This window comes from Pteropus vampyrus, unplaced genomic scaffold (assembly GCF_000151845.1).
Source record: "Pteropus vampyrus isolate Shadow unplaced genomic scaffold, Pvam_2.0 Scaffold148, whole genome shotgun sequence".
Classification (NCBI taxonomy): Eukaryota; Metazoa; Chordata; class Mammalia; order Chiroptera; family Pteropodidae; genus Pteropus; species Pteropus vampyrus.
Genome location: NW_011888929.1, coordinates 163,372 through 182,999, shown reverse-complemented (window position 1 = coordinate 182,999; position 19,628 = coordinate 163,372).

Here is a 19,628-nt window from a genome sequence, read left to right as displayed (position 1 = left end):
TAAGTAATAACATTGCATCATCATTTCCCAAAATATAATATTGCCAATTCTTTTTATTCTTGAACTTAATATGTGGTCTGTAGGATTTGTTCAAATATGCAAATGTTTGCAGAATAAAGACAGTATACAGGGATAAGAGAAGGAGCTCGTTTATAGGTAAATGACTTTGTAAAGAAGTAAAGAGCATATTATTTCTCATTGTTTTAAAAAATTTCAATACCCTGAAAAATAGTCTTGTGATAAGACTATTAAGTTAAGGAAGGAAAAATAAATTGAGTTAAGGAAGGAAAAATACAATGTATTAATGAGTGAAGCAATTGTCTGGCTATCTGATATGCATGAAAAATTTCCTGAGAAATCAAATGTGACCATTCAGACTGAAAAAAATCTGATCAAAGTCTTATCTTCCACAGACTATTCTAAACTATCACTTTACTTGCAAGCAACTATCAAAGTAATGTTATATTAGTATACTTTAAAAACCAGACCTACAAACCATGGTATATATTATCATTATTTATTAGAAAAATATATCCCCAAAACGATATAATTCTTTTGCATTGAAACTGTGTGAACATGCTTTAAAAAGCATTTATTACAAAATATTTTTTATACAATAAATAAGTTTAATTAGAAGACTTGATTAGTTGTAAAACTTTAAAACCTAAGAAGTGTAAACCTCATGTTATTTGGAATGAATAGAATATTATATATCTATATATCTAGTAGATATCTGTGAAAATTTGTAACACTTTGGATCTTTAACCTGATGCAATCACAAAGAACAAACTTAGATACATTTTGGTCAGTGTGCTAAGGAAACTAAGTCATAAAAATGTAAAGCAACTAAGTTAATTATATTTTAAGAGAGAGAATCAGAAATCAATTTTTTGAGAATCCTGCTATATTTTAAATGATATTGCTAAAAGATGAAAGTTTCAAATATCAAGTGAGAAAAGCTAATTATAAAATAAATGGCATTATTACTCATTTCAAAAAATAAATTAGTTCGCTATGCATTTATATGCACTTCATGCAGAGACCACGACAACCAACGTGCTCTTGATATACTTGCCAATTGATGACATCTACAGAAAATTATTCCACGAGAAGAGCACATCTCATTCCTTACAAAGGTCTATTTCCTGGAGAAATTTCACAGCTTCAAGCATAAATACCTTAATAGCTTTCAAAAGGACAAACACACAAAACAACATTAAGATACCTAAAAAGGAATAACCATCAGACTGATAGTGCTTGTCTCATTAGAATCATGCATACTAGAACTAGAATTAATATCTTTGCAATTGTGATAGAAAAACAAGCGAAACTTTCATTTGATGTCCAAGTTATTCTTGAAGAGTAAGAACAAAATAAAGATACTCTCAAGCTTAATATTTGTGCATCTATTAAAACATTACTAAAGAATGTACATCAACTACAAAAGTATTCTCAGAAAGGGCAAAAGTAGATATATTTGACACAAATCACTGGTAGTTGGGTAAGATCAAAACTTGAAATTAAAGAAGATGCATTAGATCTTGATACAGCAGATTCTCTCTCCTTTTTTTTTTAATAAATTGATGATAGGGTAAAAAGACAGATTCTCTTTTGAGTTACCTATTTTAATAGCTTAAATATATAAATGATATACTTAAATAATATATTATTTAATTTATACATTATTAATTTACTAATTTATATATTATTAATATATAATTTATATACTATTTAATTTAAATATATATTACAACTTATAATATATATTTAATAATATCATGTTTATAGTATTATATTTCTATATTACTTAAAGTTATAGTTGGTGACCACCAAAAGGAAAACAGTAGTTAGTTCTGAAGGAGGGAGAATGGTATTGGTGATAGATGAATAAAAACTTTACTTTCTTTTTGTACTTTTTTTGTACAGGTTGCTTTTTTAAAAATATATGTACTACTTTGATTTAAAAACTTTTTAAATTTTAATATGCTGTTCATTTTCTCCTGAATTTTTACAAGCACATTCTTTAATCATTGTATTTTACTATAATAGTTCTGTCTTTTCTCTGACCTTTTGCTGGGGGTTATTAGTTCTGCTATTACTATCAGTTCCTTTTGTCTCATTATAATTTGCTACTTGGACTATGTTTTGGAGAAATTAGACATATCAAGTGTTTGAAAAGGACTTATAAATCAATAGTTAACAATTTAAAAGATATTAGTGTTACCTTTCAGGGCAATCTGAACTCTGGCATTGCCCTAGTAACACTGGGTATTCTTGGTTCTTTTCTCCAATGCAGAAAATAATCCCAGCTCAGAGAAATTTATGAAAGAAAAGATTTATTAAAGGCACATTTTTGAGATAGAAGCAGGTCACTCCTAAACTGGCTATAACTGTGTGGAAATGCAAGTATGCTCCAAGTGAGGGATGAGTTACAGTGAAGAAGGCTGAATGATATAGAAGTGGGAAGGTCTGTATTATATTAGGGCCACTATAGGTTTTTACAAAGGAGTTCCAATGTGATTGGCACATGAGGTCATTTTGATTGACATTTGGCTGTTATATAACTTCCTGCCTAGTGTGTATGTGGCTACTCAAAAATCAGTCTGTTATAATTAGATTCATGCACTTCTGGGCATAGGCATGATATCATAATGATGGTATAATAAGGCTGAGGTGAAGAGAAGGTTAAGAACAGTCTTTACTAAACGAGCGTCTGTGGCTGGGTTAAACCAGCTATAGGTTTATGGCCCTCTAGTCTTTTGTCTCTCAGGATGCATGAGTGATTTTTTTTTAACTACAAAATGAGTGTTCTTTAGGGAAGTCTTTGGGTGGTCTCTGGGCTGAGCCTTCACTCTTTGTCCTCCCATTGCTCATGTATGTCGAACTACCTAACAGGACATTTTCAAAAATAAAGTGCGACGGTTTTGTACATAGGCTTTGTGAAAGATATATTGATGCAGGACAGGGAAAATTTCCTTGAGTTGGGGAGAGACCAAGCCCTGCACTGAAAGAAGAGGATTATTTGGTGGAGATTATAGAAAAAAGTCAACGTATGCGTCAGAGTTAGGGTCAAAAGGAAAGTTTATTAAAGAAAGGGAAAAGCAAAGACTAGAGGAAACAAAGACAAAAACTCAAGACAAGGAAAAAGTCCTGAGTGTCAGGGGATCCAGTTTATATATCATTCTTTAGTTTCTGTGAGTTATAGTTTAAAGACTTTGTTTACCCATTTCTTTGATATGGACATACAGTGAGGACAGGGAAGGGGAAGAGTACCTAGCATGAAAGGACTACTGTCAGTTCATAGGTTCCCTATAGTTTTTGCCATAGGGAAGGAATGATTTTATTTTATGTAGGGCAGCCACTTAAAGAAACTGTTTTTCCTGCATCCCCTTTCACAGGTGTGGGAAATGAGTTGTTAGCAATCCCAGCAGAAATCTTCCTTTGTTCTGCATGTGTCCTCCTGGCCTGGCTACAGGACTGATCAGCCTATTACAGTCTCCAAATATAGCTTGATTTAAAATTTTAATTCTCTTGCCTCCTTCCTACATTAATATCATTGGCCTTCTTGTTGTATTTTTTTTTCCCCCTAACTACTGATAGTGAGGGCCCTTTGGTCCATCCCTGAGAGGAATTAGCACCTCCTTCTACAATAGCAGGAATCTAGTGTAGGTCTCTTAGTTTTCGTTAAAAACACTAATCCAACTTTTTCTTTTTTTTTTTCTTTAATGACATTTCTTTAATGCACATACTGATTAAAAAAATTTCCTTTATAGTAACTACTTAACAGTGAATCACAATCTTCACTGTTCACCACTCAGTGAGCTTGAATCACTGTTATTCATTCTTACAGATATTGCACTTATTTTTTTTTTCTAGTCAAATCGGAGGGCTTATGAACATAAGCTTGTTTTGAGCAATGTCTTGAGAAATTGCTCTATGAAATCCATCTCCACTTATATGCCCCTATAAGCATTTTGTGTTTTTTAACTTATTGCTTGTATTGTTGCTTTAGAACATTGTGCATTACTTGACATAACATCTCTTTAAATCAAATATCTAAGTGAAATTTCTAATTGTCTTATTTCTAAGAATAACTTTAATTTTGAGATTTATAAAATACCATGAAATCTATACAATACATAACTGACCAGAGTTTGTAGGGGTTTATAAAATGTCTTGTATAATCTGTGGCCACTCACTTGAAAATAAATTGTTGTGGTATACAATTTAGGTTAACTTGTGGCATCATTTGAGATCCATTTCTTATTTTCTATCTTCACTTTTTCCTACTTTTTATCTGTTGTTCTTTGCTATTGAAAGGACAAGTATTACTTATTTTGGCATCAGATTATTTTAGAGCAAATATTGTCTCTGCTCCTTCTAAGCTGTAGGTCTGTGGAAAAGTTCCTGTGTGAACATTAGTCTCTTCATCTTTCAGAAAAAGTATTAGTAGTGTCCAGCTCACAATGTTTTTGAGAAGACTGAATGAAATAAGTTTAGCAAATAGCATATGGTCTGGCATGTAACAATTATTAGTTATCATTACTGTTGTAACCTTCCTTAAACTTTTTCTGGATAAAAAAGAAATCTGTTTAATTATGTATATATATAATATTTGTATATATGCATATACATAAGCACATGTATGTATATTATTTGAACCACAGATGATTTGACCATTGCATATAAATAGTCTCTTTACATTTTTATTTTCTATTTTATTCCAATAAATCCAACATAGCCAGTTTTAAGAGAGAACCTGATAGCGTGGCATCCAGCAGAGAACATATATTCAGGATAATGCTCACAGCTTGCTATAAATGCAAGTCTATGAACACAACCTGATGCAACCATAAAAAGTGTTTAGCAGAGAAATACAGGAAATGGAAAGAATGGAAAATATGAGTATATCCTAATCAGTTTCTAGGAAAAAGGAAATGTGCGCATGAAATACTATTAAATTGAAGGCTGATACATGATATGTCAAATTATATTCTATGTCCTCATCTGTGTTTCAAATAGCATTCTATTCTTAGAAATTTCTTTTATTAAAGTGCCTCCTCTTCCTATGCAGCTCAGTGAAGTTTTGTTTTTTTTTTTTTTTCTTTTGTGAAAATAGAATGCACTGTCTTGGAAAACATGTTCATACTATCATTTGTTTTGATTAGATGGTACTATTCAAATTAAGATGAAAGTACACACCAACCAAACTTTTCTTTCTGTCTCATCACTTTCTTATGCATTTCTTTTCTTTCTACCTACTTTAATTTCTTTTCCTTCTTCTCATCTTCATGCGTTTTCTAATGCTTACTAGGGAGATATATGTGTGCATGGCTATCTCTTCTAAACTAATCTCTAATATTTTTTCCCCAAATTCTCCTTTAGTCTTTGGAGAACAAGGTAAATAGGCAAAATAAGAAAGGAGGAATTTGATTTCTGATATTATTTCCAATCCTGAAGCATGTTCAGTTTATCAATTATATACTTTTGACCAAGATATAATAACCTCCTTTATTAGAAAGGGAAAAGAATAAGCGAACTGCTTTATCTGCAAATATATGTTCAATAATCAGGGTCTCAAACAAACAGGGTGCTTTGGCTTTCATGCTTACCCATCTACCACATACCTCATAGAAGTCATTGCACTCTGCATGATAGAGAGGGAGAGAATCCATTATCCAGCAAAGATACAGGGTAATTAAAAAGCATCAACTCAATTGCATCTATGATGTGTCTCTAATTTCCACAGTCTCCTTCCTCATGCCATCAAGTCAATGGCAAAATTCCTAGATGCTAATTTACATTGTCTAGTCTTGAGATTTTTGAAAGATGTCTGGCACCAATCTACTGGCTGCCAGACAAACAGCCAAGAGATCAAATATATTGAGGATTTTTTTTAATGCTGTTTGTTTGCAAGTATGGTTTAGAACTCTAAGCAAGATGGCAAAAAGACATCATTTGAAAAATTGCTCTTGAAGGTATTTTCTTCATATGAAATCTAATGAGAATGATTTCTGTTAAAATTAAGAAGGAGACATAATTACAAACACTGGCAACAGAAGATTGAATTCTCCATATATTTGGGATTTTGAGAGTATATTTCAGATATTGAACTCCAATTTTAAAAGATTGTCCATTAATGTTTATTTGTTTTGTTGTCAATGGAAAGATAATTCCCATAACAATGTGAGAAAATTATATCTAAGCAAGATATTCATTTAGTTAATTTTTTATTTAAATTTATTTTTAGTTAGCATGTACTCTATGCCTACTTCTGTAAAATACTTAAACACTTTCTTCAAATAAAGAACCTAATTAAATTTCAAAAAGCCATTTTAATATTTCATCTTTAATTCAAAATTCACTAGTATCCCTGAATAAAACACACATATTTATCTTAATATAAAAATTATTTTAGAGTAGAAGAATATATGTAGTAGTAATAACATCTCACTCATTCCAAAATCAGCTTTCTAAGGATCAGCTCTCTTTTGGGAACCAGATTGTGATAGATATAAAGAAGGAATGTAGACACTATGACAGTTATACATTTGCTAATAGTCAAAAATTATAGCAGGAAACAAAAATTAGAGCCTTTATTACAGAGGATCATGTAAGCCTGTATACTTTAATCAATCATGTTAGAATTCTTAAGATGTGGTATAGAGATTCTCATTTAAAAATATTTATAAATATTATTTTCTTTATACTTTTTCAAGCCACCACTGATTATAAAGTTCATGAAGACAGAAATCATATCTAACTCAATCTTCCCTATATCTCTAATACGTAGCAGAAGACTTACACATTCGATTATGTGATAAAATATGGGATGCCTAGTTAAATGTTCCTTTGGGGGCATACTTACACTAAAATATTATCTATACTTTATCTAAAATTTAAATTTCACTTGGCATTCTGTACTTTATTTGCTAAATTTCCAGTTCTTCCTATGTGTTAAGTAAAGAAAGAAATAAATGTTTGTTTAAAAAGATTTTCTAATTCCCAGAAGATTGTATTGAAGAGGTACATATAGTACATTTTAGAATAATTTCCACTTAAAACAATTAATATATGAAGTAATCTGTGTCTGTCCAAGGGTAGACACTAAAGTTTTCCTATCTCTTCTATAAAATATATTTTCAAATACTAAAGTGTTTTTTTCTTTTTCTTTTTTTTAAATTATATGAATGAAAACAAGAGTAACTGAGAGAAGAAAAAGAAGCATCAATATTCCTCACTTGTTTATTATTTTATAGCTTATTCCTAATAATTGAAACCTGAAGTTATCAGGGACTTAAATCTTTATTATTTCTGTGAACTCTCACTCATAGTGGATGGTTTCTTTGTGTATTTGCAATTTTTCTTGTAAATACCTCTTTACTCAAACGTAACTTGCTGTATCACGGGAACTGTACTGAGGTAGCTTTCTCCCTCAGTAAAAGATGTCTTTTTTTATCCCAGTATGCATGAAGTGCTACTAATCTGGGATTATACTCCTATCCAAATCGTGTCCTTGCCTTAATGTGAGAATTTCAGGTTCAAGTGCCCTAAGTTGCTTAGGTCTCAAGGACAGTGTCAGGAACACATGCTCACAGTTATGGGCAGGGCAATGCAAATTTTTTGAGTTTTCTTACTGCTACATCCACCTGATCAGTTTTCAACTTCCCATTTCTTAAAAATTCTTTGTTAAGTCTAGAAATGTATTGAAATTATCTTTGCTTAATATAGCCAGAAGCTTTAGAAGCTCTCGGAACACCATGGTTGTTATGAACTCTATGTTTCATCATCTCTCACTGTGAAATAGTTCCAGAAATGAGGAGCCCAGTTAATGGATTTTTTCATTGAAATGAAAGAGGCAAGATTTAGTTAGAACTGGAGTTAACTACAACCTCTGAAGGGGGTAGGTTTCACCACTTTATTAACCTACATAACTCTGAAATTGAAACTTCATTGGTATATAGCTAAGAATTCCCTCACAAACTTTTCTGTTTTCAACTGAAGAAAAACACCCTATTTTATGTTTCTCTTACCAAGATAAGATGTCTCCCTCTTTAAATTTTCTAAAGCACTTAATTTGCAGCACACTTTGGATATTTTATGAAATTAGTTGCTTATGCATTGTACCATAAATTATAAGCTAACCAAAAGCAAGTTGAGCCTCACTCACTTTTTAGTTTTTTGATAAAATGCTTATGACACAGATTTAAGCTTTAAAAATATTGTGGCAAAAAACAACAACGACAAAAAAAAACAAAAAAAAAAACACCAAAGAACCCATAACATAAAATTTACCATCTTAACTATTGTAAGTATACATTTCAGTTGCGTTAAGTATATTTACATTATTGTGAAACAGATCTCTGGAACTTTTTCTTGTTGAAAATCTGAAACTCTATACCCATTAAAGAACTCTCCTTTCTCTCCTGATAGCTTCAAGTTTATAAGACAACTGTATATATAGACAGGTATGGATATAGACATATAAATCTATGTCTATAGCATATATCAAATGATAGACTGAAAGAAGCAATACAGCCAGAAGCTTTAGAAGGAGATCCATAGGTATAATTTTTGGCATTTTTGTATGGTTGTCTTTTGATCTCTTTTTTTTTAGTAAGAAATTTGGAGATTCTAAATCTTATGACAATTTAGTGACAAAGGATCAAGTGATATATATTATTAATTTTTTTTCTAATCCACATGTCATTATCTTTTTTTTTTCTTTGGGTCAATTATTAATAGCTATTTGTCAAAGTAAAAGATTGAAATATTTGCCTTGGAAACGTAAAGTTATGAAACACTCAGATTGAGATATCTCTCCCACTCATTTTGCCTAGCAGTGAACAATTTCTAGAGAAAAATCCTGTGACTATCCTCTTGATACTATAAGAAAAAAAAATTACATGCTTTTCTGAAAGTAAGAATAAGCTCATCCTCCTAAAATACATCCAAAGCCTTGATATGTCATAGTTTTATATAAATTAGAGCTGTTGTTGAGACCTCCACATGTCAGTAATTCTAAATCATCATTTTAAACTGTTTGGAGGATAGCAGTCATGAAGACAAATAATTGAGCAAGGTTGAATGTCTGAGGGGCCATAAATTCTTGTAGCTCTAATAAATTTATAAGAAATACCTTTTTTCTTCCTTTCCTTTTTTTCTTCTTTTCTTTCTTTTTATTCTACCATTCTTTTCCTTTCATCATATATGTTTTTCATAATTGCTTAGGAAAAAAAAAGAAACCTAAGAAGTCATGACAAAATCAACCCCTTGAAAACTGAAGAAACTTTCATCAGTTTAATGGCAATCTTTTTTCAATTAAATTTGACATTTAAAATATTTGTTTATTGCTTGTTAATATAAAAGTAAAAAGCCAAAGAGAAAGGCAACAAGCATTTACTTGAGATCCAAAATAATAGTTATTATGGGAGCGCTGATTCAGAAATCCAAATAATGTTCTGATTAGGAGGTCAAGGCAAGGGATATTTATGAGAAAGGGAAGGGAAATAATTATGTGAATAGAAGGAAGGAATTTCCATAGATGCAGATTGGTGCTAATTCTAAAGAAAGTTTTCAAATTTTCAACCCAGTATTCATAATATCTGCTATCCTGTTATCTTAGCAAACAATAGTTAAGGACATAATGTTACTTTAAACTCAATTAAAAGGTTATTTTGCCCAGTTTTAAACTTCCAAAGGTTTGAGGAATAAGACATGCAAAGAACTTCCTCTGAGATGCCAGCTCTGACTCCATTTATTTTTAAGTTAAATTTATTGGCATGACATTTGTTAATAAAATTATATAGGTTTCAAGTGTACAATTCAATAATACATCATATGTATATTGCATTGTGTGTTCACCACCCAAAGTTAAATTTCCTTCTGTCATCATGTCATCAGTGGGGTGATGTGAAATCCAGTGTCACCCCAGCAGTGTTGAGAAGAGGAGGACGGTGGTGTTGTGTGTTGTGTCTTGGTTCTTCCCTGGTGATGCAGCAAAGAATTATAGGTCAGAGAGATTCAGAAAAAGTAAGATTTATTGAAAGTACATTATAGAAATAGATAAGTCTCACTGAGGAAGGCTGCAGCCCTGTGGAATTTAGGAGATGAAGAGATAAGATAGTACATCCCAAAGGGAGGGGTGGGTTTCCAGCCAGGAGTGCAGTAACAATGCAGAAATAGGAATGTCTGTTTATATATGGGCTGTGATGGGAGGTCCTAGATGATCAATATGTGAGGTCACCTTGACTGATAGTTGACTTCTATATAATGCTTTGCCTACTGCACATGTGCTTACCCAGAATTCAATCTAATTAGATTCATGAACTTCCAAAGCATAGTCATGATATTATAATGATGGTATAATTAGACTGAAGTTATGGACAGTATTTTCTGAGCCTGCATTTGTAGCTGTTTTAGCCATCTGCTTTTATGGCCTTTGTGCTCTAGGATGTGGGGTAATTTATAACCCCAAAAGGGAGATATTTAAGGAAGGTCTTCAAGGGAAGTTTCTATGGTTACAGAGCTGGGCTTCCGCTCTCGTCTCTCATGCCCGACTACCTAATAACCATATATTTGACCCCCTTTACCCTTATCTATTTCTATCCAATATCCTTGGATATCCTTTTAATATCCTTTTTCTCTGGTAACAACTAAATTATTATCTGTGTCTATGTCCGACTCCATTATTAAATGGCTCCATTTACATTATTTTTTACATGCTTCTAAAAGTCCCCTGGGAATTTTCAGAGGGAGACTCGTGATTTTAGGTCTTCAGCCTGAACTCCTAAAGGTATGGAGTTGTGATTTCTGAAATAGGGATATAGAAAAACTACATGCGTGTATAGAATATCATGAGTTCGGATTTGAGCAAACTAAGTTTAAGACATCTATTAGATATCCAAGTGAAACTGTCTTTGCAATTGATAGATAAAGTTTGAGGCAGAAGTCTGGTCTAGAGATATAAACTTTGGAAATTTCAGAGTGATGCTATTTAAAGCCAGGAAGTAGAATGGGAACATACTGCCTTTTTCATTTCTCACCCAATTCATCACCTCCTCTATTAGACTTTCTCTACCTTCAAATTGGCAGATGCTCTTCCCATTCACTTTTTAACATTCTTGAAATTATAGTTAGCATACAATATTATGTTAGTTTCAGATGTACAACATAGTGATTTAACATTTATATACCTTATATAAGTCTAGTAACCATCTGTCACTTTACAAAGTGATTATGATATTATAGACTATATTTCTTGTGCTTTACATTACATCCATGTGCCTTATGTATTTTACAACTGAAAGTTTGTACCTCTTATTCCTCTTCATCTTTTCACTTATCCCCACACCTCCCTCTCATCTGGCAACCATAAGTTAGGTCTCTTTACCTATGAGTCTCTTTCTGTCTTGTTTTGTTTGTTTGCTAATTTGTTTGTTTTTAGATTCCACATATCAGTGAAATCATATGGGGTGTGGTGTATGTCCTCTACTATACGAAATTTCGTTTAGTTTAATATACTTTAGGTTCATCCATGTTGTCACAAATGGCAAGATTTCATTCTTTTTTATTGCTGAGTAATGTTCCATATATATATCTCACATCTTTATCCATTCATCTACAGTTGGACACCTAGGTTCCTTTCATATCTTGGCTACTTTTGTAAGTAATGCTGCAATGAACACAGAGGTGTATATATTCTTTTGATTTAGTGTTTTGTGGGGGTTTTTTTGATAAATACTCAAGTGGAAATGCTGAGTCATATGGTAGTTCTATTTTTAATTTTTTGAGAAAACTCCATACTGTTTTTCATAGTGGCTGCACCAATTTAAAATCCAGCCAAAAGTAAACAAGGATTCCCTTTTCTCTACATTCTCGCCAATATTTACTATTTGTTTTCTTTTTAATAATAGACATTCTGACAGGTACGAGATGATATCTCATTGTAGTTTTGATCTGCATTTCCCTGATGATTAGTGATGGTTAGCATGATTTCATGTCTGTTGGTCATATGTAAGTCTTCTTTGTTAAATGTTCAAGTCCTCTGCCCATTTTTTAATTAGATTGTTATTTCTGATATAGACTTATTGTATGAGTTCCTTATATGTTTTGGATATTAACCCCCTGTCAAAATGTATCATTCACAAATATCTTTCCACATTTAATAAGTTGTCTTTTCATTTTCTTGATTGTTTTCTTTTCTCTATAAAAACCTGTTTTTAGTTTTATGTAGTCCCATTTGTTTATCTTTGCTTTTGTTGCCCTTGCTTGGGGAGAAATATCTAAAAAATATATATTGCTAAGACTGATGTCTAATAATTTACTGCCTATGTTTTCTTTTAAGACTTTTATGGTTTCAGATCTTACATTTAAGTCTTTAATCCAGTTTATGGCATAAGAAAGTGGCATAAGAAAGTGGTCCAGTTTTTTTTTTTTTTATCTTTGGGTATATCTGTCCAGTTTTTTCAACACCACTTATGAAGAGATTGTCATGGCCCCACTGTATGTCCTTACCTTCTTGTTGTAGATTAATTGATTGTATAACCTAAAACTTATTTCTGGGCTCTCTATTCTGCTTCATTGATCTATATATCTGTTTCTATGCCAGTACAGTGTGGTTTGGATTATTGTAGATTTGTGGTATAGTTTGAACTCAAAGAATGTGATATCTCCAACTTTGTTGTTCTTTCTCAAAATTGCTTTAGTTATTCAGGGTCTTTTTTGATTCCACATAAATTTTAGGATTATTTATTCTAGTTCTGTGAAAACTACCATTGGTGTTTTGATAGGGATTGCATCTAATCTGTAGATAGCTTTGGGTAGTATAGATATTTTAATAATATTGATCCTTCTAATTCATGAGTACAGTACATTGTTACACTTATTTTTATCTTTAATTTCTTTCTTCAATGTCATAATTTTCTGAGTATAGGTCTTTCACCATCCCATTGGTTAAATTTATTCTTAAATATTTTATTCTTTTTGTTACAGTTGTAAATGGGATTGCTTTCATGAATTCTCCGTCTAATAATTTGTTATTAGTGCATTGAAACCTGATCTATTTCTGTATATTTTGTATTTTATAACTTTATGAATTTATTTATTCAAATGGCTTTTTGGTAGCATATTTCTATATATTGTATCATGTCATTAGCAGTGACAGTTTAACTTCTTTTTCAATTTGAATGCCTTTTATTGTTTATTTTTCTTGTCCGATTGCTCTGCTTAGGACTTCAACACTATGTTGAAAAACAGTGGTCTGGCATTTTTGTCTTATTCCTGTTGAGTATAATCTTAGCTGTGGGTTTGCCATATAAAGCCTTTATTATGTTGAGGTACGTTCTCTCTATACCCACTTTGTTGAAAATTTTTTATCATAAATGGGTAATAAATTTTGTCAAATGTTTTTTTCTGCATCTATTGAGATTACCATGTGATTTTTATCCTTGGTTTTGTTCATGTGGTGTATCACATTGATTGATTTGCAGATATTGAAACATCCTTGCATCTCTGAGAAAAATCTCATTTGTTCATGGTGTATGATCCTTTTAATATATTTTGCTAATATATTGTTGAGAATTTTTGCATCTATATTTATCAGGAATATTGGCCTGTAATATTATTTTTTTGTAGTATTTTTGTTTTCTTCTCTTGGTAATGCTAACCTTGTAAAATGAGTTTGGAGCTTCCTCTTCAATTTTTTTGAATATTTTGTGAATGATAGGTGTTAATTTGAAAAAAAAAAAATGTTTATAGATTTACCTGTGAAGATGTCTGGTCTAGGACTTTTGTTTGTTAAGAGTTTTGTGATGCTGCTTCAGTTCTGTTACTAATAGTTGGTATGTATAGATTTCCTGTTTCTTTCTGGTTTAGTCTTGGAGGGTTGTCTGTTTTTAGAAATTTATTTACTTTTTCTAGGTTGTCCAATTTGTTGGTGTATAACATTTAATAGTATCCTTTACCTTTTATATTTCTGTGGTGTCAGTTACCACTTTTCTTGCATTTCTGATTTTATTTGGGCTCTCTTTTATACTTGGTGAGCCTGGCTAAAGTTTTATCAATTTTGTTTATCTTTTCAAAAATTCAGATCTTAGTTATCTTTTCTATTGTTTTTAAAATCTCTATTTTATTTATTTCTGCTTTGATTGTTATCATTTCCTTCCTTCTACTTATTTTGGGTTTTGTTTGTTCTTATTTTTCTATTTCCTTTAGGGTTAGAGTTAGATTATTCAATAGGGATTTTTCTTGTTTCTTGAGAGGGCTGTATCACTGCGTACTTTCTTCTTAGAATTGCTTTTGCTATATCCCAGAGATTTTGGAAAGTTGTGTTTCCATTTTTATTTGTTTTATGGTAGTTTGTGATTTCCTGTTAGATTTCATCATTGACCCATTGGTTGTTTAGTAGCATGCTGTTTAATCTTTACGTGTTTGTGTCTTCCCCACTTTTCTTCTAGTTTCATATCACCATGGTTGGTAAAAGTGTATGATATAATTTCATTCTTTTTATATTTATTAAGAATTGTTTTGTGGCCTAACATGAGATCTGTCCTGAAGAATATTCCATGTGCACTTGAAAAGAACTTGTGTTATGGATGAAATGTTCTGTATATATTCATTAAATTCATCTAAATACATGATGTTTATACCCTTGTTAACTTATTGTTTTTCTGTCTGTATGATCTATCCAAAGATGTAAATAGGGCACTAAATTCCTCTAGTATTATTGTCTGTTAATTTCTTCCATTATATCTGTAAATATATTTGCTTTATATATAAAATGTGCCTGTGTTGGGTTCATAGATGTTTTTGAATATTATATCCTTTTATTGGATTGACCCCTTTACCAGATAGAATATGACTTTCCGATGTTCCTCCTGATCCAGAGAATCAATCAACCATTGATTGTATTTTATTTATGAAATTATAATTCTGTGAGGTAGCAATTTATTTATTGTTTAGCAAGCATGTCAGAGTTTCTGCTACATAAAGCCATAATATTCTAACTGATCCAGTTAACAGTTCTTCATCTTACTAAAAGGAAAATAGTTATTTAATCTTTAGTGACGAGACATAATGTTACTGTGTGAGAGACCAAGTACCTCTGTGCTGTTCGTATCTACTTGTGATCTTATTGAGATAACCCATCCCAAGTTGTCAGGGCTAAGTTAGTTGCCTTTAAGACCTGTCCCTCAAAAATATTCTTGCCTAATCATTACGCAAGGACACAGGCTTGAATCAAAAGACTGAATGTATGCTCATGACTACATATCTTCCAGCTAAATTTTCTGAATTTGACTTTAACCAAATACTCACACCTTCCCTAAGACTAACAGGTAAAATCCAACTTTGATTAAATATTCCAGTAAAACTCAGTCACATCAGAAGTCTAAGCTTCCCAGACCACTCATTTTGACATAGAGCCTTATCATTGTATTACTTTGTGTATCTCCCAAATGTGACCACATCAACTCCATTCTTGCCCATAACAAACATTTCCTTCAGGTCCTAAGTCAACCATATTTCTCATCAAAAAACTTCACATCTGGATACATTTCTATAATGTTCCCTTTATATTCTTGCTTTAATTGAAACATGTTTGTCCCCCTAAAATACTATTTTCTGTTTCCTTGACAATTAGAGGCTATTCCCATCATCATAATCCCATGTACCTTGAAACCTAGAATTGAAGATTTTTTTCCAAACTACTTTTTTCTCTTTAACTCTTCAAAAACTTAAGATATTTCAAGCATATGTTGTAAGATTCAATGGACTTTATTTTCTAGGAATCATCTTTTCCGAAAACCAGTTAAAATGAGAAAAAATTATAGTTCCAAAGCTCAGATCCTCATAAACACACATATTAGAATAGGTACATGTTTTTTTAAATTTGTTTCTTATTTATAAATCTCAATTTTTCTGTGATAATACATTGAATCACATTTCTAATTTAATCAACCCTTCTTTTTTTTTTTTCAAGTTTGTCCATGCCAAGATTTAATCTGAGACCAAATATTGTACTTTTTTTTTTGTTATTTATTCTAATTCTTTATTTTCACGTGGAAACTTTGTCTTTGATTTGTTTATTTTTCAAACTTACAAGAACCTTTCAAGATTTTCCTCTTTGGTTCCAATTTCCAAAATTTTATACCCTATGAATAAGCAGGAGTATGACCCAAACTCAATGGCTTTAATTAATGTGGAATACTTAGTGTGCTACTTTAGTTATAAGATAATGTCTTGAATTTGTTCATGCATGTTAACCATCTTTTCCACTATGTCTTTTGTCACATTATATTTCTTTTAAAATCTCTCCCTAATAGTTCCAACTAATTGGTCATCTCTGAATCTGATATTGTTGAATATTTTATCTCTTGACAAAGTCTCCCTACCCCATTCTCTGGGCTTGCTTGCGTGAGTGAGTGAGCTAGTGTGTATATGTGTGTGTTTAATTTTATTAAATAGTGGGTATGTTGTGTAGACTAGATAAGACTGGAGTAAACATTACTTATGCTTGGGAATAAAAAATACCTCTTTTAAGGCACTTAGAATAGGATCAAATCAAGCTAATCAGGAGTTGAGCTGCAGTTGGATTTTGTTGCTTTTATAGGTATCTTCAGTGCCCCACAGGCTTCAGATTTTTCTAATGTTTTCTTGTAGTTATAGTGTAGGCTCAAATGCTGAAGGGTTTTTCTTTATGCAAAAGTGTTGCCCTCTGGTTTGAGCCATCCCTATATGTTTGCAACACAGAGGGTTCTTTATCTGTGGTCTTTCCTTCAGATGTACACTGCTATTGCTCATTTTTAGATTCTTGCTAGGTTTGAAGTGAAGAGGCAGAGGGGGTTCCTCTTATTTCTAGCCTTTTTTCTTAGCCTTAGTTTTAGGTAGTATATAAGTGCCTGACATCGGGATCAGGATTTTCTTGGTATTTTGGCCACTCCTCCTCATAGTAATCATATTCTGTCTTATATCTTTGCCCAGCCTGGGGTATATCATTGTCTGTCCCCACACTGAATTATTCCCTCTTCTATAACTACATAGTGAAGGTGGCCTTTCTCCATTCTTTTGCCCTATTCCTCTTTCTTGTGAGTAGCTGCTGGAAATCTATCCAAAAACCTTTGATTAGATGTGAACTCCCTTTTTGTGTGATTCCAAGAATTTACATAAGAATATACTCGTCCATATTACTAAATGTTGTATCATTTAGTGAGTATTAAATCATTTATTGAGTATTAATATATATTTAGGACACTATCAGACATTAAAGAGAAATAACTGAAAAATAATCATAGTTATTTCAAATACTAGCTTTAGAAAAGACCTTAAAGATTATCTATATTAAGATCTTCCGCATTCTTGTACATAGATGTTAATATTTTTAGGCCAAGGGTGGGTTAATGTATTTGCATTTTAAAAATATATAAACATACATTTTTAAAAACTGTTCATTTGAACAAAGTCAAATGGGTTTCTTTATCTCATGATTTTAATGTTTAATGTTCCTTGAGAAATACCACAATGTGGATACTGTCGTCAGCATTTGTCAAAATTATTTAAAGAATTCTTAATTTTTAGAGAATTAGTGTTTTGCTAAACAGTTGAACATTTATTGGCAAATACTCACTTAGTCTAACCCTTTCATATAAAAATGTGCACGGTAAGGCCCAGAGATGAGGTTCTTTGAGGAACTTTAAAGTTACAATATATAAAATGATTAAATAAATATTAGATCTGAAATTTGAATAGTATTTCATAATACATACAAAAAATCCCATAGTTTACCACTAAATCTACGGAAAAGTCATAAAATGCATTTATTAATTCCACTGCAAACATATTATTGTTGGTTCCAAAATAATTTCAAAGAAGTCAAATGACTTACCCTAGATGCTAGTCCTAAAGAATAACAAAAGCTTCAGGAATTGAAATTATGTTTTCTTACTCACTCTATTATAATGTACAGCTTTGTCTCAGAAAGAGAAATTTCCATAAGAAAAAAAAGAAAAAATTTCTATAAACTAAAATAATCTGAGAGAGTTTCATTGCAAAGGTGTGTCTTGGTCCTAATTGTGTGAGTTGTATTTGGACAAGTAGAGAACACAGGGCATAGTAAAAACAAACAAATGAACAAACAAACAAAAACAAACAAATAAAAAAACCCATAAAAATAAAATCAGAATGGCAAAAGTGAAGGAAAGTGAAGTGGTCAACCCAGCTCTAGTGCAGAATGTGCACAGGCTTGCTGGGAGATAAGCTTGGATGGACCAAAAGAAGCTATGTTAAAAGATACCTAGAACAGTGCTAAAACACAGTTTTTTATAAGCATAGAAGTATAGGAAGGAAACCATCTTAAAAAATATATTAATATTGAATGCAGGGTTAAAAAGTAAACATTTAAAATCATGAATACAGTAGGTAGACTAAGGGTTACATTGCAGATTTAATTCCTTAGCAGTACTTCATAAATTTTATCTTCACCACTCCTTGTGAACAGAAATTGGTCTTTTCCTAAAGCCTCATTATTTCCTTAAAAACACACTCGTGCAGAATCCATTCACATGGTGTTGAGTAATAAGAGTGTAAATGGAAAACTTTTTATTTGGAAGAAAAACGTTTCAACTCCTTTTTATGTGGTATAATTAAAAAAAAAAAAAAAAAAAAAAACAGCTGAAGCTATACAGCTCCAAAGTTGGCAGGATTAGTTTTTATTGAGGAAGAAAAATTATGTCACGTTTGAAAAAAACTGGTTAACTACTTTTGAAATACTAGGAATTTAAAGTATGCCGTAGAATATGTGTAAGAAAATTTCCTTAATTGTGTTTAGTGGCTACCTCAACCAGGGTCATTTGAGTTAGGCATTAGCTCAACATTCTTCAGGTAAGATTGTTTTACTGGAATATGTCCAACAAATCATAGGTGCTAAAGCAAAAATTAATTACATACGTGTAAATTTGTAGCATCAAAGAGAACAATTATCAATGGAATGGACAAGAGAGTCTTCTCTTTTTTTCTTATAAATTACCAGTGAAATATAATACATTTATATATAATATTTCTCCTCCAAAACTTTTCAGTGCATTCCAATTTCATTGAGGTGTTATTTACATACGCAGTTTAATGAAGGGATTTGTGGATATATAAATGGAGTTAAACTATAATTTTCATATGGGACCAGAATTATCTTTAACAAATATTTCTTTCAGTGTTTGTACATTTGCCCTACACTGAGCTTAGTGATGCTCATAATTATTCATCACCCTTAGAATCAGTTACTTTGTGGTGAAAGAATCTAAGGCTTATTGAGCATAAGTAACTTGGTCAAGATAATGAAGGTAGAAAGAATAAGACCAAGATGCATGTCCTCTTCTCTTTGATCACAAATTTCAGGTTCTTCTCATTACCATAGACTCACTGCATAAAAAAAGAAGCATAATGCTTTTGACTTTTTTAAATATTACGTATAGGTGTAAAAAAAGATGTTAAAAAATGAACATTATAAGTTAGACTAAATTTAAATACTAAATTGGGTGATATAAACATTAAATGCTATACACTTTAATGACGAACATAAGTGTGTGCTTGTGTACTTTAACAAGCCTAACTAATGAATTGGGTGAGACTTGCTTCAT